This window comes from Cyprinus carpio, chromosome B20, assembly GCF_018340385.1.
Source record: "Cyprinus carpio isolate SPL01 chromosome B20, ASM1834038v1, whole genome shotgun sequence".
NCBI classification, from domain to species: Eukaryota; Metazoa; Chordata; class Actinopteri; order Cypriniformes; family Cyprinidae; genus Cyprinus; species Cyprinus carpio.
The window spans coordinates 702,550-718,340 of NC_056616.1; the positions used below are offsets into that span (position 1 = coordinate 702,550).

At 43.0% G+C, this 15,791-nt stretch overlaps 1 pseudogene; it reads left to right on the forward strand.

The window, feature by feature from the left end:
• Nucleotides 1-3,805: 3,805 nt before the first annotated feature.
• Nucleotides 3,806-10,721, forward strand: LOC109080174 (annotated as a pseudogene).
• Nucleotides 10,722-15,791: the final 5,070 nt, after the last annotated feature.

Below are 15,791 nucleotides of genomic sequence, written 5' to 3' on the forward strand. Positions count from 1 at the left end.
CTTCCTGGCCCCCCCTATGAAAACATCCTGGCACTGCCACTGCCTAAGAGGGCAAAGTGATTATTATCAGTTCATTTCTGAGTATCTCTATTGCTTGGGGGAAAGAAACACATGTTTGTCAATGGGAATTTAATTTACATTTGAGAGAAACTGAGAAGATTGTAAACAAGGATACAAACTGGCCACCTTTCACTGAAAATTGCCATTCTGAATTCAAAGGCCATCTGTGTGATTCCAGTAGATCCAATGAGTTGAACACTCTTGCTACTTCATACTTCAATACAAAACAATGCTGAACTTTGACAAAAAAAAAAAACAGATTTATAAATGCTATAATAGTGATTTTATAATGTGTAAATATAAATCCATTAGCAAAACTTGAAAATAACTATCTTACAGAGTGGAAATGGTAAATGAGACAATAAATGATCTTCTGCTGCCATCTAGTGGTCATAGTGGGAATCATGACCCTCATTTTAATAGTATTTGTTTTCTACCAGGTGACATCTTGTAAGAGGTCTTCCACTTAGCATGGCCAAATTTCCATGAATTATCTCTATAAGTAAAAATGAAAAAAAAAAAGAAAAAAAAAAATTCCAGATGTTCTTTAAAATATATATTTTTTAAATTGTGCAAAAATGAATACCTTTGAGGCAAATTAATTATTTACATTTACTTTTATCCAAAGCAACTTACAAATGAGGACAATGGAAGCAATCAAAATCAACAGAAGAGCAATGATACACAAGTGCTATAACAAGTCTCAGTTAGCCTAACACAGTACACGTAGCAAGGTTTTTTTTATTATTATATAATAAAAGAAAACAGAATAGAAAAAGAATAGAGCAAGCTAGTGTTAGAGGCCTTTGTAGCTTTTGTTAATTGTATAATAAATAAAAATAAAACAGATAGAATACAAAAATATTAAAGCAAGTGTGTTTTTTTTTTTAAGAAAACAAGCAGTTAGTAAATAAATAGAGTGCAAGTCTAAAAGGGGCAAGTTTTTTTTTTAATTTTTTTTTATAAAGAATAGAATTAGAATAGAGAGTGCTAGAGTTAGAATGTCAAATAAAGATGTAAGATATGTGTTTTAAGCCGATTCTTGAAGATGGCTAAGGACTCAGCTGCTCGGATTGAGTTGGGCAGGTCATTCCACCAGGAGGGAACATTTAATTTAAAAGTCCGTAAAAGTGACTTTGTGCTTCTTTGGGATGAACAATCAAGCGACGTTCACTTGCAAAACGCAAGCTTCTAGAGGCACATAATTCTGAAGTAATGAATTTAGGTAAAGGGGTGCAGAGCCAGTGGTGGTTTTGTATGCAAACATCAATGCCTTGAATTTAATGCGAGCAGCTATTGGTAGCCAGTGCAAATTGATAAACACAGGTGTGACATGTATTCTTTTCGGCTCATTAAAGATTAATCTTGCTATATTAAAAAAAGTGGTTTATTTACATTTTTATGTTTGAATTATTAAATCAATAAATTGATTCTTCCTTTTATTTTTAAGTGGCACTCTCGGGCCTCCATACTGGAGAAGCCCCAACACTGCACGCTCTCTCTTACCTGACACACACCTGAGGTCCGAGTCTTCACTGAAGAGCTGAATCAGGTGTACAGTTTGTGCAGCGGGACCTTAAACAAAACCTCTCGCTTAACATCATGTTCTCTTCAGTTAGGCATTTTAAATCCCTCCGAAATCATATTTACTCTCATTAATATATTAATTGTAAGTAGTCATTCAGTAAAGAGATCGATAAACGCGCGAGTCAGTCAGCCAGTAAAACGAAAAATGACCGTTAATGTTTGAATTCTGCGAGCGCGCGACTCTCTATGGAAGACAGGTGAAAGCGCGTGCTGGAGAAGCGCGTGCAGATCAGAGGCGCGCAGTAAATGAAGATTAAACAAACCCACGGATTTATGATTATTTTTGTTATCACTCTACGCTTAACCCTGGCTCAATATTATAATTTAAATCGCGTTTTGATTGATCTAATTTCTGTATTTTAATAAATGCTGTATTAAACGAATTCCAGGGCTCTGTATACATCTGCGACGTTTACATTGGCAAGATAGTTTTATAGGATTATAAAAATAGCCTGAGAATAACCAATAGGGAACGTTCTGTAGAAGTTATTTTTAGGTTATTTTAAAAATAGCCACCATGCAACGTTCTGGGAACGTTATTTTATGATTACAAAATTAACCTAAAAATAATGTTTCCCTAACGTTATTGGTTCCCAAAAAAATAACCAAACGGGAATCAAATACTAACGTTAGGGGAACATTCTGTGTTTGCTGGGATTAGCCAGAGATCATTCATCAGGTTTAGAAGATCTTTCAGATCATCTCAGATGTTTTCAGCGAGGTACAAAGAACAGACCCAGTTTTCTGAAGCGCTTTTGAAAAAATCCACACCCCACCTTTAATGAAGTTCCAGGGTTGCCAGGTTTACACAATAAAACCAGCCCAACTGATACTCAAAATTAGCTCCAAACTAGCCTATTCCGGGGGTAAAACACGCGATTTTTTAGGAGGGTTTGCTGGTAAAAATCTCATTTTAGGGGCTAAATATCAAGTCGCTGTTTTCGCTTCACTCCACGGACATGAAACAACAACCCGAGGCACCAGTGACAGTAGCCCAGATCCGCGGGAGCGCGCACACTTGGCAACCCTTGTCCATGCTCCCGCTCGCGCTCCCTGCCCCTGCTCGGCTGCGTCAGAAACCCCGTCGCGGCGGAGGCAGCTGATAGAGAGCACCGCGCGTGAGCCGCGCCGCCCGCCATTTTACATTATCGGGAATCAAGCGGAGCTCCGCCGGGGAGTCATTTACCGCCCCAGAACACATACTCACACCGACAGACCCCAACAGACCCGCGGAACAGCGCCAGGTAAGCGTGCCGCCGCTCCGGACCCGATTCCGTGGCGTTTCGTGCCGCGGAGGCCTTTATTTGACCGGTGTTTGGAAACAATGTGCGGATCCCGCGGGGGGAGGGGGTTACCGGACACGTTAAACACGCTCGCTGTGCGAGAACAGCCCTTCAGAACCGTGTAAACGCACACAAACGTACATCTTTGTGTTTTGTTAGTAATGACAGCGTGTGGCTGCACACTGAATGAAATGTTGTGAGCGCGTGAGTTAGCAGGCTAATGCTAATGAGGAGACGCGCCTGAATCCAGTTTAACGCGCTAAACTGTTTTTATCTTGCAGCTTTTTTGATTTTCTACAGCTGTGTTGTGGATAATGCGTTTATAGCACGTTTTGCGCAATGCGTAAGTTAGTAGTCTCGAAGTTTTTTTTTTTTTTTGTAAAGAGTAGTTCGCTCGGTGTGTGTCTGTGGAGGGCCAGAGACGCTGCACGCGCGCGTCAATACAATCTTAACGTGTGTGTGTGTGTTCACCAATCACACAAACAGACTGTGTATATGCTGTCTAACATCAGTTCAGTCTGCAACCCGGGACTGGTTTGCACGAGTATGGTTCTGGAGTTTACCAGCGCTTCTGTTATAATGAAGGGACGCGCGAGGAGCTCAAGCGTCATGGACTGCACTTGTTCACTGTGTTCGCTCGCGCAGTAGACGCGCTGGCTGTGGATGTGTTGGGGGATGTTTGCTAGGAGGCTTTGTGCATGCATGATCGGGATCGCATTTGTGTCATTGCATGCAGGTAAAACAATAAATAAAAGACTGGATGGTTTCGAGATTGCAGTATGAGGAACCCTATGCATAAAACTGAATACCCATTTAATTTGTGTAACTGTCTACCAAACCCTGCAGTAATTTGGCTCATTGCATTTGAACAGATTTCTGGAGACATGGCCACAGAACATATTAATGGGAATGGTACAGAGGAGCCGATGGACACGTCTGCTGCAGTTTACCCATTCTGACCACTTCAACACTTTATTAGAAGCTGGTCTACCACAAAAAGTTGCTGAAAAGCTAGATGAGATTTACCTAGCAGGTAAGCCAAAGCTTGAACCCTCCGAATTGACTTTCTTCATATTCAATGCCATGTTTTGTATGTTTTCTTGCGTAGGGAATTGGCAGGTCATTAGCAACTTTGTGTGGTTTCACTGCAAAATGGGTACTGCAGCGCTAAATGATGCTGAATAGTAGAAGTAAAGGCTGAATAGAGCGTGTCTGGTCCGGTCCTGAGAGCAGCCATTCTGGGGATTAGCTCTGCGCTGTTAGGCGGGGGGGGTGTCCCCGGGGGGCCAGCTGGACATACGCCGGGACAATAGAGACAGCTGTCCAGAGCGGAGACAGGTGACGTCCCCTACAGCTCATCACTAACAGAGGATAATTACGAAGGGGTGTGAGTAGTCCTGTCGCAATAATCAATAAATCCACTTAATACATGTACATGACCTCAGTTGGTGGTGATGCAATATATTGCCCATTATATTTACATAATTTTTATTTTTTTTAACATTCCACTTGCGCCCGTGTCTTTTGCATCTTCTCGTACATAGCGTGGTGTAGTCATGAGGTGCTCGTTCAAATAAAAGAAAATGCTTCTGCAAAAAAAGAGTTTGATCTGCAGACATGGCCTTGTTTAGAGATCTGTGCGTACAGAGCAGGGATTGTGTTTCTCAGCAGGAGTGTGCACAGTTAATTTACAGAGAGAAGAAGGTCAGGGGAAAATCTCTAAGTTCTTCGTGCATTTTTCTTTTTTTTACTTGTTACTTTGCAATTTTTGTTAGAAAATGTTTTATTTGCTATTTATTCAAGCTTTTCATCTTAATATTCTGATGCTTAATTTCTGTGATCTAAATGTAATTAAGAATTAACTCATTTAAAAGTGTCTAGGCCTTCTTGCAGTATTATGCTATTGTATTATGAATGTATATTCAGTGGCTTAAAATGACAGTATATTGCTTCTCACAATTATTTCAACAACAACGATGTTATCGTGACAGGCCTGGAGAGGGGCCGGTGCTCATTAATCATTAGTACTGTATGGACGAGGTGCTGCTATTGACCGATGCCTATTCAGGGGATGTTTGTGGGGATTCTGTATTTGTGGAAAACCTGGAAATAATTAGACGATCAGAGAGCAAAATACTCTTGTCCCGTAATCACTAGCGTCTGACTCGCAGCGCTGGTGTGAGCTGAAGCCCTGTCCGAATGATGATACTCATGAACTCTCTCTCTGAGTCACGCTGATGTGTAATCCACGAGCCTGACTGGACGGGGCTACAGCGTCCTGCAGATCCTCACATCTCTGGCTGCGCTGAGGTTTCCCTGGTCTTCTCCCTGCAGGCCTCGTGGAGCACAGTGACCTGGACGAGAGGGCCATCGAAGCGCTGAAGAGAGTTCGATGAGGACGGTGCACTGCAAGTTCTGGTCCAGTTCAAAGAGAGCGACCTGGTCCCATGTGCAGGTAAGTGCTCTCGCTCTGCTCTCTGTGTCAGCGTGGTGACACTCGAGGAGGTTTTACTATCTCACTCTCTCCTGCTTTCACCAGAACAAAAGTGCCTTTCTCTGTGGAGTGATGAAGACCTACAGGCAGAGAGAGAAACAGGGGACCAAAGTTGTGGATTCCACGAAAGGACCAGATGAAGCAAAAATCAAGGTGCGCTTGGGCTTCTTATCTAGCATTTAGAGCCCTATGATTTCCTTGACGTGGAAAAACGTTATAAAATGGAATTTACAGTTAAAAGTGGAGTGTCACAGAATTAAAATTGAACTTGAAGACATTGTGGCAGAAATACATTACTATTGTTCAGTAGAATGTACATATTACTACTAAAATTACTGAAACCTTATTTAAGGAAGTGCCTGTGTTGATTGGTTTGGTCATGTTTTTCAGACTTTGCTTGAGAGGACAGGCTACACCCTGGATGTCACTACAGGTCAGCGCAAGTACGGCGGCCCTCCGCCAGAGTCCGTCTACACAGGTGCTCAGCCCACGGTCGGGACAGAGGTAATTCACATCAGGACGGTCGCTCTCGTGCTGTGATGCGCTGCTTCAGGGGTCTGTAACGGCTGTCTGAATGATGAGTTATGTACACTGTTCTGGAGTAACTTCGTTACGCTGACAGTTTACCGCTAAGATCTGACTCTGCAGCCTCTCCTCGTTTAAGAGCATCTGTCTGCTGTAAAGCCCAGCAGGTGTTAGCAGGTACATCGAAATCTGTGTGGAGTTCCAAACATAGCATGTTAATGCACAGTTAATATAGAAACTGTATGAGCAGGACCCAGACACGAAGCTAATCCATTCTCGGCTGCTTGACAAATAAAATAGATGAACATGCTGATCTGAGTTAATGCTTTATGTGAGTAGAAAAATGAGGAAGACGCCACTGACCAGTCACCGTGTTGTTACCACTACAGTTCTGTTTGATTTTCAATTGAACATGAGAAATATGGCTTTAGCAACTAGCTGAATTTCTTCAGTTGATGTTTTTTAAGTAATGTTAACAATAACCCTGGTCACAATCAGGTATCACTGACTGATTAATGAAAGTCCTGAATCTCCTTCCTGATGTTTAAGACTGAATTATTAAATTCATATTTGTAGCCTCTGGGTGTGTTATGTCTGTAAGGTGTGGCTCTAACCTGTCAGACGGGCTCACTGACTTCTCCATTCCCTCCGTACTGCAGATCTTTGTGGGGAAGATCCCGAGGACTTGTTTGAAGACGAGCTCGTGCCTCTGTTTGAGAAGGCAGGGCCGATCTGGGACCTGCGGCTGATGATGGATCCTCTGAGCGGCCTGAACAGGGGCTACGCCTTCCTCACGTTCTGCACTAAAGAGGCTGCACAGGAGGCCGTCAAGCTAGTAAGACCCTCAGATCCTACGGGTCCCTTCATGAGTGTGTACCTGCTGCTTCTGTCTTCAAGTACTAAACTAGACTCTCAATCATATCTCAGAATCACTCCAGAAAACCTTATTGGGGTGTTGGTGAAAACATGTGGTTGGGTAGTGATAGACATGGGTGTGGCTTCACGAATCCAACCACTGATCAAGTATTCAATCCCTGTTTTTCTCCTCTCAGTGTAACAATCATGAAATCCGCTCGGGCAAACATATTGGCGTGTGTATATCAGTGGCAAACAACAGACTCTTTGTGGGCTCCATTCCCAAGAGCAAGACAAAAGAGCAGATTGTTGAAGAGTTTTCCAAAGTCACAGGTGAGCTTTGCTTTGAAACGAGCGTGCATTCCTCTCAACGCTTTAAGATCTAAATTTAACGTTCTCTCTCTCTTTCTCAGAGGGTCTTACTGACGTCATCCTTTACCATCAGCCGGACGATAAGAGAAAGAACAGGGGCTTCTGTTTTCTGGAGTACGAGGACCACAAAACGGCAGCACAGGCTCGACGGAGGCTCATGAGCGGGAAGGTGAAGGTCTGGGGCAATGTGGTCACCGTCGAGTGGGCCGACCCTATTGAGGATCCTGACCCGGAGGTCATGGCGAAGGTCAGAACGTGATCAGTGCTAAACCACAAGGTGTTCTCTTTGGTGAAGGGGTTGTACGTTCTCTTCAGATAACACTGTTCTGAAGCAGTAGGCTTCATGCTGGCAGTTTACTGTTGACTTGACGTTGGCTAGAGTCTTCTGCTAAGGGAGTAACGGCTCTTATATTTTATGCCCCGTCTTCTCTTACAGCTAGAGAGCTCATGTTGTCATCTCATCTGCTCCTAGGTGAAAGTGTTGTTTGTCAGGAACCTGGCCAACAGCGTCACAGAGGAAATACTTGAAACAGCGTTCGGCCAGTTTGGCAAACTGGAGCGAGTGAAGAAACTGAAAGACTACGCCTTCATTCACTATGACGAGCGAGATGGAGCGGTCAAGGTGAGACTCTTTGGAACAAGTGTCCAGGAGCAGGTTTCTGGTGTTGTTTGAGCGGCAGGTTAATCCGGGTTGTCGCTCGTTACATTGTGGTGTGACGGTGGTGGATGTTTTGCCAGGCGCTGGCAGAAATGAAAACGGTAAAGATCTAGAGGGGGAGCACATTGAGATTGTGTTCGCCAAGCCACCCGACCAGAAGCGGAAAGAGAGGAAGGCGCAGCGTCAAGCAGCGAAGACGCAAATGTGAGTTTTGTGGGTTTACAGCAGTGGTGTCCAGCCCTGCTCATGAAGGGCAGCTATCCTCAGACGTCCGGTCCAACTCTCATGCAGCACACTTATGCCTTGTCCAAGTACCCACACTTGAGGTCTTGCTCACTTAAGAGCGCATGCACGTGACAGGAAGTAAGTGTCCCAAGTCTTAAACACACCTAAGTGTAGTTCCCTTAACCCACACTATCTCAAGTACAACACCCACTACAGTGTTTCTGTAGCTCAAGTGGTAGAGCATTGCGTTAACAAGCGCAAGGTTGGGGGTTCGATCCCCGGAAACACATGATAGGTAAAAATTGATAGTCTGAATGCACTGTAAGTCGCTTTGGATAAAAGCGTCTGCTAAATGCATTAATTTAATTTAATTTAACACCCAACCACTATTTGAGGCTTGGTGTAACCCATCATGCGTCATGTTTTGAAATAAATTTTGCCAAGAGGCCACGGAGACCTTGCAAGTTAAATAATAATATAATAGATATTACATATAATTTGGTAGAAAAACAGTGTTTCTCGTTTTATTGGTGCAATGATTAGTGCTGGTATTAATTTTGTACAACATTTGCAGCTGCTTTTTATCACTTAATTAGCACTAATTAAATGATGATTTTAACCAATTAAATTGTCATGTTATAGGGACTGCTGAACAGACATGAAGTTGTTTTTAAAATGCAAAGCAGAGATAAAGCTATCGCATTTTTACAACGTTATAATGGCGCTTTTCCACTGCTCGGTACGGTTTACTATTGGGGGGTTTTCCACTGCGTACAGTACCTAGTCCCTATTTTTTTAGTACCACCTCGGTTGAGGTTCCAAGTGAACCGTGCTGTTACCAAAACTAACGTGTAAGCTCTGCTGATCACGGATTGGCTGGAGAGAATCGTCACCTGCGTCACTGAACTTGAGACACAAAAATCAGCACAGCCAGCCAACGATCGGACACAACTGTTTTGAACAAGCACAACTTTTTTTTAACAACCGAAAAGTTATGTTGTCTGTTGCGGAAGTACAGACGTTCCTCTCGTTGATAGCAGAGGAGCGGATCCAGCGAGAGCTTGATTGGGCGAGTAGAGGCGACGCAACTATAACGACATGTGAATAATCCCGCCCACTCTAAAGCAATACTAAACTACAGTGGAAACGCAAACCATGCCGAGTCGTACCACGCAGTGGAGAAGTCATAAGTAGTGTAGTGCAGAGAACGCAAGTGTGGGTGTTTGGACAAGGCATGGGTGTTTTGAGTCATCCAGAACACCCTGATTAGCTCAGGCAGGTGTGTTTGGGGTTTGAGCCGGACTCTGCAGCCCTCCAGGAGCAGACGCTTTACAGCTCTGTGTCTCCGAGGTGAGCAATCTCAGAGGTGCTTGTTCCATGTAAACATCCCTGTGCTCTTCTCTCACAGGTATGATGATTACTACTACTATGGGCCTCCTCAAATGCCGCCTCCTGCCAGGGGCCGGGGCCGGGGTGCCAGTCGGGGTGGTTACTCCTACCCGCCAGACTATTATGGCTACGAAGATTACTACGATTATTATGGTTACGATTATGATTACCATAACTACAGGGGCGGCTACGACGACCCGTACTTCGGACTTCGCTTACGATGACTTCCCAGGCGCCCGCGCCGAGTCGAGGCAGAGGAGGGGCGCGGCGGGGCTCGAGGCGGGTGTGTCTCCGTGTGCGTGGCAGAGGGGCCAGCGCTCTAATTTCGCTCACGGGGGCCCGGCGGCTTCCTTATGCTTTCCCTCCCCGCGCGTGGAAGGTCTGGGGAGTCGAGCAGGAGCCCCACGGCGGAGGAGCCAGAGTCGGGGGTTCTGCCGAGAGGTGCGCGGGGTACGTGGTTGCTCGGGGGTGGACTGCGGTGGAAATGTAGGAGGCAAGCGCAAAGCCGATGGCTACAACCAGCCAGATTCCAAACGGCGCCAGACCATTAATCAGAACTGGGGCTACGCAACCCATTGCACAGCAAACCCTTGCAAGGTGGCGATCATTCTGGTAACTATGGGTTACAAATCTGACAACCAGAGTTTTGTTTATCAGGATTCTTTTGGGCAACAGTGGAAGGAAGAATGTAGGGCTCTTTTTTTCTTTTCCAAAAAAAAAAAAAAAAAACCCCAAACCTTTTTAGAGACTTGATTGGCCCTCAAATCCATTAAAGGTTGCCTCGCTCCTCTTGTACATATTTTAAGAATCCGCTTGGACTCGATCAGTAGTCACTCCCTCCTGCTTCTGCAGAACTGTTTGTTTTATGTTTTGTTTGGAAGTCGTTTCCTACTTTTTAAAAATCGGGATTGAAATTTTTAAATTTGCAGTTTTGTGCTCTACCTGTCTATTTGGCTATAGTACCTTGTGTGTTCATAGGAATTCTGCTCTTCATGTCTAAAGTAGGTAACAGCAACAAAAAAGGAAGAAAAGGAAAAAAAAAAAGTGTCTCCTAAACTTGTATTCAACGAAAAAGGAAAAATAAAAAAAAAATGCTATTTGTTTGTTATAAAAGATAATGCTAGTCAAATAGCGTGTCTTGTTTTTGGGGAAAACAATTAAAAAAAAAAAAAAAGGACTTTGATCCAAATTTTTGGCTTTACATTTTGGCTTGTATTCTTTGCTGTTTGTCTGCTTGAATAAACATACACGCACCAGTGTACAAAAACTCAAATTGTGTTTCAAATTCATGTTTCGGCAAATTCTCTCTTCAAATTGCCTACAAATTTACGGCTCCCTTGTGAAGAAAAAGGCTAAAGGTTTGCCTGTAGACGTGCTGCTACCTCACTCCGCATGCCTTCAAATTGATATCACCAAGTTGAAGTCCACATCCTCTCTCCACTCAAGCTCTGTGTAAATACATACCCCATTTCACACGATCCTCCTCCAGCTTGAGAGGCTTTCTTTACTGCCTCCGATTTCACTGCCATTGCAATTTTGGGCACCTTCTCTCTAGATCATCCTGAGGTCCCCTTGTGTTTCGGCCGTTCAATGGGTTTTTTGTTAGAGGAACCCTCCACGAGGACCGAGGCTAAACTCGATGATAGCCACAGAAAGCACAATTTGATGCTAAACAGCGTGTCCATGTCGAGGCGTCGTTGTTGCTGGAGAAGCTCTAACTCTCTTTGGCACGTTTGTCCCAAATTTGAGCCACTGGGAAGCTGCCGTGCATGCCTCTGTCTTGTGCTTTCCTTCTGTTGTATCTCTGTAACTTCCCGCCCCCCCTCCAGATCCCTAATTCCTGTCGCTTCGACCCGAGCCTCCTGTTGTGCTTGTTTCTCTCGAGCTCCTTACACGAGTGCATGCCAAACACAGGGTGCCGTCGGTAGTCTCTAGTGAATGCATTTTGCTTTCTCTGTCTCTGGCATCTTCCTTGCAGTCGTGTGTGTGATTCTTTTTCCTTTTGTGTTGTACTCATTGTTAACGCTCCTCTAATTTGTGTTCCTTTTGTTACCTGTGGCTAGCAGGGGAAAGGGGTGGAGGCTGGTCCCTGACATGTCCCAGTGAAGACTGACTAGCTCAGTGGGGTCACGCCAGGTGCAGCCAGCGGAGGTGATGGTAAGGCCCAGCTCGGTTCCTGCCTTACGGAAGCATATCTTCTCCCCGTCTGCCTCCAAGATTGCCATCAACGCAAAGTCACGATCAGACGTGTGTGTGTGTGTGTGTGGACTCTGTGTATTTGTTTTCTTTTTTTTTTTTTTGTATTTAATATTTTTTTTTTTTTACATTTGTAATAATGTCCCAGAACCCTTGTGTCATGAGAGAAAATGCCATTTACCGTTACTTCTGGAGGATGAAGTAGCCCAAAGGAGTTTTATCCTTAACGTTACATGTATTTTGCACTTTGTAGATGTTTGAAGTGGCTTGGAGGAGCTTGATGCTGTTGTATATTTGTGTATTTTTAACTGGAGCTTATCATGAGGACGAACATGTTAAGCTTGTATTTGAGTCTTGCCTTTTTTTTTTTTTTTTTTCTCTCCTTCCGTTGTTACAACCTGGCGTGACTGACCAGGCATTCCAGGTAAAATGGTTCTTTTCTGAACCTTTTTTTTTAGGGTGTTTTTTTGGAAAGGGTTGGTTAACTACCTCATCCTGGAGGCTGAAACTGCCCTATCTGTACTGTACATACGGAGACTTAATGCAAGCAGGGCTTTTATATTCAACTTATGCACAAGGGCACCATCAGAGCCAATGTACCTAGTGTATTATAGTCCTTTTGTAATAAGCTGAACAGTCAGACTGGGCATGTGAATGACACTCATGTGATGAGTCTAAAGAAGCCGTGCCTGAGCGAGACGCCTGCCTCTGAGGATGTAGTTACAGCTCGTGAGACAGGCGATGATGAGGATGCTACTTGTTTGTAAAAGCTTGAACTTGAGGAAGAAGCTACTTTGAGAAGTTTTAGCTGTGTTTCTCAGACCCTTCCCCCAAATTAATTGTTCTTAAAACAAAAAAAAAAGCTTTAAAACCCATGCAGTCCACATTGATGGCTGCTTGATCAATTTTGAAACCAACACCATCCCTTTTGTGAACTCCATGCTGCCCAGGCAAGCACAGTTCACCGTTGTTTTTAAAGGTAAGTCCAGAGCACTGTTCTGAATGCCGCTGCTTCCTCGTTCTCTCGACGGAGGCAGTTCGGCTGGTATCTGAACTTCAGCTTTGCTCCATCTCTATCCCTGGCGCTGATTGTGAATCAGACTGGACTGGTGAGAGAGGGTCTCATCATGCCGTTACTCATTCAGTCTGTAATCAGAGCTGTGCTCAGGGCAGGCAGGACTTTGATGTCACTGAACTGGGCGCACCATAGCTGCCTTTTCATCACATTTGATGTGATGGATTATTAAGATATGCATCGTTTTGGGCATGTTATCGGTAACTTTAATTCTCTTATGCGCTCAAACAGGGTTTTTTAAAGGGATTCTGTTGATGTTTCAGTTTCTTTTTTGCCTCTTTAAAAGTATTGACTGGATTTTGAATATGACTGACTCCACAATTATTTCTGAATTCTGTATCACCATCAGACCATTTTTATATAGATATTAAAAAAATGGCATTTTAAAGTACTGCTGCATAACAAGTGTTTTTGCATTCCTGCAAATAAATTTTGTAAAATGAAAAGATGTGGCCTTGTTTGATGCTGTTCTGTCTCGAGTGCTTTTCACTGTCTAAACCTCACCTTGTGAACGTCTCGTTTAGTCAGTAACATTTGAATATAGATGACCTCAGTGTTTAAATTTAAATGCATTTAAAAAGCCTCATTTTGATTACTTTATCACTATATGACCGCCTTTTACTTTTGCATCTGGTTTTGTATGCTCTTTCATTTTTACCACCTTTGCATTGTTTTTTACTGACCACCACTTGTCATGGTCTGTCTAAAGAGCTCTGCATATTCAGCGGCTGTGTTGGTCACGAAAACATTACACAAACTGTAGAGGACACAGGCCTCGATATCACGGTTTTTGTGTCAAATGAATATACCATTTCACAGTTTGTAATTATTCCTATGCTGTTATTTCAGCAGAAGCATTTTCCAAAATGATACATAAAGTCATCACAAGAGATGTGTCATTAAAGCAGTAATGTTCATGATGCATGAGCAGGCCATGTTCCCAGTGAGTTTGTGTGAATGGAGAACAATAAAGGAGCAAACACAGAACCTTGAGGAACGCTACTGATTAGCTGATGTTGCTCAGACAGCCCTCCACTCCATGAGACCTGTAAAGATCTACTGTACCTTTGCTGCTCAAGTCAGAGAGGGCTGACAGGAGGATCTTCTGGGTTACAGTGTGAAAGGCCATAGACAACAAACACAAATTGCTTTTCTTGTGTTATGTCGACATCATGTGGTCAACGTGAATGTGACAAGCGATTGGAAATCATTAAGGTTGGAAGTGGGTCGTTTGAACTCGAATGTTCTCACATCCGACCTCGTCTCGAACAGGACAAGACCTTCAAGATTCATGATTACAGGGTGTGTATGATTAGGGATGAAACTAAACACTGCAGGACAGTGGCCTTCCAGAACGTCCCAGGCTCAGTGCTCATCTGGAATTCATATCCATTTCTGTTCAGTTTTTCACTCAAACTAATGCTGATGGTATCATATAAAACACATGTCGTAGAGTCTGGCACTAGCAACATCAAGGTTATGGGTTCAGTTCCCAGGGAATGCATGAACATAGTAGGGAAGGTTATTTCAAATTACGGAACACGTTTTAAAAAGCAATTTGTAATACGTTTTGTAAGATTACTGAAGTTTAGTAACTTAATCTAAATACATTGAAATACTTAAGGTAAAGGGCATATTAACTTCGATGTTAACCATCTCTAAATAAAAATATCTATCTAACAGGATTTGGATTCAAGTTGGGCATTTTAACATGTGGAGTCTATGGGATTGACTCCCTTTTGGAGCCAGCCTCAAGCGGCCAGTCAATGAATTGCAGTTGTAGTCACTTCCGTGCTGGTTTCAAGAGAGCGGGAGGTTTCTGCTTGGTCTACACCTTTTGCTGAAAAGTTTTGCTTGCGAGTGAAACTGTGTCTCAGTGGGCGGCCTCTACCCATCAGGATGAAAAGCCTTTTTCTATTGGTCGCTCTCGATTGAACCCAGACAGCAAAATAGTGTTGGCCCAGATCCGGCCCACATCTGGCCCGTGTGAAATCCATGCGGGCCAGATGTGGGCCAAAACTGCTTGCTGTCTGGGAAGTCACAGGTTGACCATGCCCACTACGTTCCCCGGAATCCCTGCCACTGCCAAAGAGCGAGCGAGATTGTAGCAATGGCGAGCAACAGGTCGCTTAATGGATAAGATAACTAATTTAACATTAGGGCTGGAGCTATCGATTATTTTATTAATGGAGTATTCTACCGATTATTCCATTGATTAATTGGATAAGTAATTTTTCTCTATTAAAGAGCAATACTAAATATACAATAGGAAATAAGTCTCTTAAAATAAACAGCTAATTTGTTTCCTTTTTAGAAAAATAAAAAATTTTATTGCTGAAATTGCATACATTAATAACTGTGAAAACTAAACCCATTTAATGCATTTAATTGCCAAATTACATTCAAAATGCAAATACAAATACAAATACATATATATATATATATATATATATATATATATATATATATATATATAATAAAGAAAAAATACAAAAATCTATTTCACGTTACTTTAAAAAAGGTAAGCAGTACAAATTAAAAAATAAGGCATAAATCGAAATAATAATACCTAAAATTCACATTTATTTTGTGCAAATTATATTTCAAATTTCAGCCTAATTAAAGCTCAAGCATGACATAAGCCTTCACTGTCTTCTTTGAAGGCTTTGTGGCTTTTGTAAAAGGCAAAAATCAGTGGACAGGAAGGTGACTTTGAACAAGAGTCCATACACAATTTCTAAAGACATTTTTCTGCAACATAAAATTTTAATTATTTGGAGAATAAACCCTTTTAAATGTCTCTCTACTTGTGTGTGTGTGTGTGAGAGAGTGGGGGGGGGTGAGTATGTGAGTGGGTGGGTGAGTGGATTAGTGAATGAGTGTGTGAGTGAGTGACTGATTGAGCGAGTGAGTGAGCGATGAGTGGGTGGATGAGCGAGTGTGTGTGAGAGAGTGGGTGAGTGAGTTAGTGTGTGTGTGAGTGGGTGAGTGGGTTAGTGAGTGAGTGAGTGGGTGAGTGGGTGAGTGAGTGAGTGAGTGAGTGAGTTAGTGAGTGGGTGAGTGAGTGGGTAA